We start from the raw sequence: 8,023 nt of genomic DNA, 5'->3' as shown, positions 1-8,023 counted from the left end.
CACACCAGCAATGTTTTTCTTGTTCTTTGTGATCTGTGTCAGTCTCTGAGGTGTGAGATAATATTCCTTTTGTTGTTTTGAATTTCATCTCTCTGATGATTAGTGGCATGGAGCATTTTTAAGTGCCTTTTGGCATTTTTAGTAAATATTTGTTATCCCCATTTGATGGGGTTATATGTTTTTTTCTTGTTAAGTTCTGTCAGTACCTTGTATTTCTTAGATATTAATACCTTATCTGATGGGAGTTGTGTGAGTAGTTTCTATCATTCCCTGGGTGACATTTTTACCCTAGATACCTGCTGACAAACAAAAGTAGATATCAATAACAACACAATAATAGTGATAGACTTCAACACTTGATAGTTAACATGCCTGAAACTTAAAAAGACTATACTAGCATTGAAAGAAGCAATAGAAAAAAAATTGCCTAGTTGATATATATATGGGTTTCCATTCTCAGCAATCTGGATTCACATTATTCTCCAATGCACATGGGTCATTCTTAAAAAAAAAAAAAAAACACATGCTAGCTCATAAGACATACCTGCATAAAATAAAGAGGATATAAATTGTACGTATTACTTTCTCATATCATAATGTACTGAATTCAGAAGTGAATAGCAAGCAGAGAGGAAACATTTTAATATTGAAAATTAAACAGCTTCCTATTGAGCAACCAGTGGATCAGAGATAAAATCAGAAAGGAAATCAAAAGATTCCTAGAAATAAATGAGAAAACACAAATTATCAGAATCTCTTGGACACAGCAAAAGTGGTACTAAAAGGAAAATTTATAGCCTTGCAAGCATTCATCAGAAAGGCAGAAGGAGCCTATGTAAATAATGTAATGGCATAGCTTATAAAATTGGAACATGATCAACAAAATGAACCAAAAATAGAAAGATGAATGGAAGGAAAATGCTAAAACTTAGAGCAAAACTGGGTTTTCTTTTTTTTTTTTTTTTTTTTTTTTTTGGTTTTGGGCCACACCCATTTGACGCTCAGGGGTTACTCCTGGCTATGCGCTCAGAAATCGCCCCTGGCTTGGGGAGACCATATGGGACGCCGGGGGATCGAACCGCTGTCCTCCTACACTAGCGCTTGCAAGGCAGACACCTTACCTCTAGCGCCACCTCCCCGGCCCCCAAAACTGGGTTTTCTAAAGGGAGAAGAGAGAATAAAAGGAGACTCAGAAACTGTGGTATAGGGATACTGAGACTCTGGTAATGAGTATAGTGCATTGCAGTCCTGATGCAATAGTAACTGTAATTCATTGTACCCTATGTTTTGTTTTCCTTTGTTGTTGTTTTGTTTTACTGTTGTTTCCTTTCAGTTTTGAACCACACCTGGCAGAGTTCAGAGACTACTTTTAGCTTTTTGCTCAAGTGCACTCTGGCTTTGCTCAGAAGGTCATATGTGTTGCCAAAGATCAACCCTGCATAGTGTGTGCACTTGTATGTATATAGTATGTATTCTAACTTACTCTATGTAAAAGAATAGGGGAGTCCCATCCCAGATATTGATGCTTCTTCCATAACTACAGCAAAAGTGTATACAGTTGATAGAGCACCTATTAGAGAGAAATAGAGTCTTCCAACAATCTCTTGCATAAAATATGAAAGTAATTATTGCAGATCAGCAAGAAAGAAAGTAGACTTTGAAGTAAATACTGTTGAGCAGTTACATGTCTATTTGATAAGAGAAAACAAATAACCATTTTTCATACATACACAAGAATGAGTCAATGGAAAAATATAGACCTTCAGTGTAAAAAAGGTGTATTAGTGTTGGAATGACAGCATAGCAGGTAGGGAGCTTGTGTATACAAACCACCCAAGTTGATTTCTGGAACCCCAAGGTTTTGCATAGCCTACCAGGACCAACTCTGAACAAAGAGACAGAATTAAGCACTGGAAAAAAAAAAGAATTAAGCACTGAGCACTACCCAGTGTGGCCCCAAAACCAAAAAAGCAATAAATAAAATAAGAGGTCATATCACCATGGACCACCTATTAATTTTATTTCTCAAACAAACAAAAAACATTTTTTTTTATTTAGAACCATTACACAACCTTCTGGAATATTTAAATCTAAAGGTAACAGATATAGAATATATTGAGATCTGTACTTGATTCCAGAAAATTTATGAGTTAAGAGGATTTATCTCATAGTTAATCATTCAGTTAAAAGAAAAACATGAAATAAAAGAATTGGAACATGTAAATTGAGTATTTGGAGTATCAGCAATTAATATTTAAAAATGTTAGCATTGTGGTAAGCATCATTCTAAAATGACCTACAGTGACCTTTGCTCTAGTATGATCTCCTCCCCTTTGAGTGTAGGAGGAATCTGTGAATAAAATGAAATATCACTCCTATGATTATGGTGCCAGTTACATAATAAAGCAGCTCATTCTTGACAAATATGCCAAGAAAAGCTCTCAGCAAAATTGCTGCTCTTTCCTTGCTAATAGATATGCATTCATCCAAACTCTAATCTACATATATTGCCTTGATGTTCATTTGCAACTCTAAAGTCTGTGCATGCATCAGTGTGTTTGTGTGCGTGTATGTACCCCTGTGTGTGTGGTGTCCGTGTGGGTGCACACTTTCAGAGATTAAAAAAATCTGAAGTTAAGATTCTGTTTTTGCTTTTGCCAGTGATGCCACGCAGGGAGTGTGGGGGTTAGTCCTCACACTGTCCAGCTTCACAGTTTGCTGATGGAGAATTCCCCCACAGATTTGAATCTCTTTTTCCTGCAGAAGAATAAAAGGCTGTGGGGAGGATGTCATTTTATTCAGAGGAAAAAGATTCCTTCTTTCTTTTCATCAATCCAAAGAATTCTATTTTATCTTTAAGGATTTAGAAAAGTAAAAATCTTTAAACTAATGTTTTTATTTTGGTGTACTCAATTCATACTTCTATTAACATTTTAGCAAAGAGTTAACTCAGCATAATCTGAAACATGTTAGAAATATTTTGTTAAAATATTTTAAAATCTGCATTCTAAGATATTGTCATGAAAAGTTCTCCAGGATTTTCAAGAAAGAGCATGAGAAAATTATTCACTCATTCACCATTCATCCATCATTTTAGTTACCTGAGGAGAGAATATATATATATACACATATGCAGAGTCCATTTAATGTTATTAAATATAATTTTTATTTTACATGCCAGCCACAATGTCTATAATAACTACAAACCTAAAGCCCCCAGTCCTTAGTCATCCCCTTCTTGATCCATGTACCATCAGCTTGCCACACCTCCAACTTTATTTAGATTTTTAGGCCACATTCAGCTGTGCTCAGGTCTTACTCTCCTGTTCAGTATCAAACATCACTCTTGGTTATGTTCAAAGGAACACTTGGTGCAGAAATAGAATCAGACTTTGGTGGGAGCAAGACAAATAAATGCCTTAACCCTAAACTATTTCTTAAGCTCCACCTCCCATTTTCAAAATAAAAGCATTTTTTCATTTTTGAAAAAATAAATTATTTTTTAAAAGTGTGTTGGCACTACAGACAATGTCTTGGATTGGACGATCTAGCTTGCCTGGAGCCTAGAGTTGGTCTTATGCCAGGAAACTTTAGGGGTAGGGTCTCTTTGTATTTAGGCAAAGGTTATTTCTTTCCATGCCCCTCATATTTTGGTGGGCCTATGCAAACAACAATTGCCACTCTAACACCGGTTTTACTGTGCTCCTTTGACTCTAATCCTTAAAAAAAAAACACTTAAACTTTTGAGGTTAACTTAAACTAATATGCATGTACATGGAAATGTAAAAAAATACTATGCCTCTAATGTCTAAGGAGTTACATAAGTTTTATGGCTTTAGGTTGCCTTGTCTGCTGCTAAGAAATATTATAATGTATTACAATCTGGGGACTTGAGGGACAATGTAATTGTACATGGATTCTGTTTATTTATCTTAATGTTCTTTGGCTGAAACTTCAAAGTTAAGATAGCAGCAAGGAGACTTCTTCTGAGAATTATGTTATGGATGATTGCCCTTCCACTGTAACTTTACCTTGTCCTCTTTCTTTGCATCTTTGTTCTCATAATTAAAAATAAAAAATAAATTATTTTTTAAACACGATAGTTACAGAAATGTTCATAGTTGATTTTCAGTCATAGAATTTACACCTTCTTCACCAGTGCAATTTTCCTGCCACCAAATGTCCCCCATTCCCCATTTCTCTTCAGGACCCTCACCCCTTGCCTATCATTCTCTCTCTCTCTCTCTCTCTCTCTCTCTCTCTCTCTCTCTCTCTCTCTCTCTCTCTCTCTCTCTCTCTCTCCCTCTCTCCCCCCCCTCTCTCTCCCCCCCTCTCTCTCTCTTTCTGTCTCTTTCTCCCCCTCCCTCCCTCCCTCCCTCCCTCCCTGTGGCTAGTTCCCTTATTTTGTTTAATCTGGGTCGGCCACATCCAACAGTGCTCAGAGCTTCCTGGCATTTAGTACTGGGGCCATTCCAGATGGTGTCTGAGGAACTATGTTAAACAGGAGAGAAACCTGACCTCTGGAGGCAAAACTTGCCTTTTGCTAGTTGAACTTTTCTCTTTGACTCCAAGATATTTGAGTCTTATCCCAGATTGGAGAAGGCTTGATAGATTCCAGATCATAGGTTATCCTTCAGTGAGGCAGTATTGGGGTTTCTCTTCTTCCCAGTATAGCCCTCAAGTTGAGGGTTATGTCTGGGAATACAGAGAAAGGCTCTGCAGGAATACAAGTTCACTTGGCTCCCTGGGGACTGATCATTGCTTAAAGCAATGTTTCCTCCCCCTCCCATCCTATTTTTCTCCTCCTGTCGTTCCTGACCTTCAGTGTACTTACTTCCTGATTTCACACAAGCACACTTCCTCATTGTTGTCTACACAGCAAAACTTGCCTCTGACTAAACTAGCTTCTAATTAGAGCAAATGTATATAGTTTTAATGTCTTATTGTCTTGGGTTGCATAGTTTTATAAACCAGTTTAAAAGGTGAGCAATAAAAAAGAAAAACAATTATTAAGATATATTATCCAAAACAGATTAAATACATTGTATTTAATGTTTGTTCTAACTCATTCTAAGACACTGCTAATTGTTATAATACTGTGTGTGTGTGTGTGCGTGTGTGCGTGTGTGTGTGTGTGTGTGTGTGTGTGTGTGTGTGTGTGTGTGTGTGTGTTTTAAAATAAGTTCTAGGTTATTTTTATTCTCCTTCATAATCTGGGAGAGGAAGTAGGGAGAGAACCCTTATGTAACTAAAGTTTCCCCCAAGTGATATTTCTCTCTGAAATTTTTTTCTTCAAGACAATAATAATTTGTTTCTACTTTTAAAATCTTATGTCATAAAGGAAATATTGCTAGCTGTAATAGAGATAATAGGATCCATTTCTCACATTTCTAAAAAAACGTTAAGTATACTTTAAGCAAACTCATTTGTCTTTTTTTGATGGGTACTGCAAATTATTAAGCAAAAAAGACTGATTTTCTAATTATGAGAAGCAGTTACATATGAATATTAATAATCTTGCCCATTACTTTTTAGTATTAAATCTGCAAGTCCTCAAGAAAGTTTTGAGCATATAAATGCTTAATGATACTTTTTTAAGTAAATAATCAAATGACTGGTTTCATAAGTATACTTTTAAAACTTGGAAAATGAAATCTCATTCATCTTCACTTGAAGACTATTTATTTTTATCATGTCCAAAAAATGAATATTATTCTTTTACGTATTTTTCTCACCATCAGAGTAATTGACAATCTGCAATAATGATGTTATATTCCCTTTGAAAAGCACTTTTTTTCTTCTTTTATGCCAGAGGCAAAGCTAGAGATGAAATCAACATAGAAAAAGAAACCAGTACTGTCATCATCAGAATGAAATTTAGAACAGTTTTTGAGTCATTCATTTCCTTAATTCTCGTACCTCTCAGTCTTTCATCATAATAACAAAAATAATAAAGCAGGTGGAGAGATGTATTATTTTATTATTAAAAAAAAAAGCTTATGCAGTCAGACACCGAAGGAATAAAGCTAGACTCAAGAACTCTTGGTTTATCAGCATGAAACATAGGTCCTGCATAAGTGAAAAATATTGTTAGGAATACACAGTAAGGCACAGATTTATAAAGTTTCAAAGTTGAAGGCAGCAGTCAAGAGCCCAGAAAAGATAAAAAGGCTTCTCCAGGTAAGTGACCTCAGAACTGCATCTATAAGAATGTTCTTAAGGTCAAAGAAGTCATTTGGGTTTAAAAAGGAGGGGAGTTATAAAATTGATAGTGGGAACTAGCTAGGAGTTGACAGTTGAAATATCTAGATGCTGGATCAATAGGATTAGGAAATGGTTAGTACTAAGGAGAGATAAAGTTAAGTCAACTGAGAAGAAAATAATAGTGAGAGAAAACAGGAATATAAAGTTATGGTGGTTTGAATCTCAAAAGAGAAAACTGGAACTGTGAAGGAGAAAGTTTTTGCTTTATGACTCAAGCCAGTTGCATATAATTAAAATATGAGTTATCAAGGGAAGTCCTGAATACAATATAAGCATATAATTACACAGCAGTAAAGCAATGTGATGAACCACTTAAGATGAAGGCCCAGGAGACAGAACTGAAGGTCTAGAAATGTACTTCCCAGAAACAGGGATGGTTCAGATTAGGCTGTATGCAACTGATACCCCTAACAGAGGTCTAATTCCTAGAGCTACACAGTTTCCAGGCAGCATTGGTTGCAGCTGTAGAGACCCCAATCACTGGTGCATTTCAAGTCCAAAATAGTATTACAGCCTTAGTCCCTGGCATGCCCCTAAACAAACAAATGAATAAGTAAATAATTTCCTGTGGAGCAGTTTATTCACAGAGAGAAAAAGGCCACTTTTCCGGATAGAGAGGCCCTGGCACCACTTGCTTAAATCAAGGGCAGACATAAGGATTAAGACTGCAGAACTCAGAGCCTCTCAGATCGCCTGACTTGATGCTGAAGTGGATACTATATTACAGAGAAGAATTAGCCAGCTAACCTGTTAATTTGGGGCTGGGCTTTTGAAATTCAGTTCTTTATCTGGTTTTGCTTTTGCGAGTTCAATTGAATGACAAGTTGTAGTTTTCTTTCTTTTCTTTTCTTTTTTTTTTTTTTTTTTTCCTCTTTTTTTTTGTGCACCGTTCCTGGAGGTACTGCAATACCAGGTCAATGTGTATAATGGACACATTATATGGACGGAGTAAGCTCCTATTCCAGTTCCTAGTGCCAAAAATCCATTTAATATATTGTCGTCGAATAGACGACGTATCAGATATTAAACTGATAAGAACAGATACTACACTTGATCTTAGCCAAAAGGCCGAGAAGCGATAAGTTGTAGTTTTCTTAATGTCAGGGATAGTTGCTTTGTTTCTTATTTTATTTTTTAGAGGGGTGAGGCTTTAGGCCCATAACCAGCTGTACTCAGGGCTTATCCTGGCAGTGAACATCACGGAGAAAACTTTTGTTGGTTAGATGCAAAGCAAACACCTTACCTGTTCTACTATCTCTCTGACTCCTAATAGCTCCTAATCCTCCAAAGCAAATCTTCTTTTTAGAGACAATATTCTTCATAATATTCAGCCAGTTATGAGTTAATTTGATGCCTATTGTCATACAGGTCTCTTTTATTTTCTTATATTACATTGCAGACAATCATTCTAAAGTGTATGTTGGTTAGAGCAGGTTACTGGGGAAAAAGGGAGGCTTTGGGGATGGAGATTACTTTCCATTAGGCAATATTTGGAGTCTTCCAGGAGTTCAACCCAATTCTAACACTATCTACTTAGAGAAATCATCAAATGCCACCGGTTAAGAGCTCAACAAGACCGACCCTCTAGCCTCATTTCACAAGTTGCAACTTCCATATTATCATTTTTACTTCCAACTTATAGAATATAAATGGGATTTACAACAACTGCCTCTGCATCTCATTAGTTTTCTGATTTGGTTCAGAAAACTCATTATTCTTCCTAGATTCATTGTAAAAGGTTATATAAATCAAAATAATA

At 36.1% G+C, this 8,023-nt stretch overlaps 1 pseudogene; it reads right to left on the bottom strand.

The window, feature by feature from the left end:
* Positions 1–7,140: 7,140 nt before the first annotated feature.
* On the bottom strand, positions 7,141–7,344 carry LOC126005402 (uncharacterized; annotated as a pseudogene).
* Between the last annotated feature and the right edge of the window lie 679 nt (positions 7,345–8,023).

Source organism: Suncus etruscus, chromosome 3 (assembly GCF_024139225.1).
Source record: "Suncus etruscus isolate mSunEtr1 chromosome 3, mSunEtr1.pri.cur, whole genome shotgun sequence".
Classification (NCBI taxonomy): Eukaryota; Metazoa; Chordata; class Mammalia; order Eulipotyphla; family Soricidae; genus Suncus; species Suncus etruscus.
The sequence above is the reverse complement of the archived record's forward strand: the minus strand, read 5'-3'. Positions and strand labels throughout refer to the sequence as shown.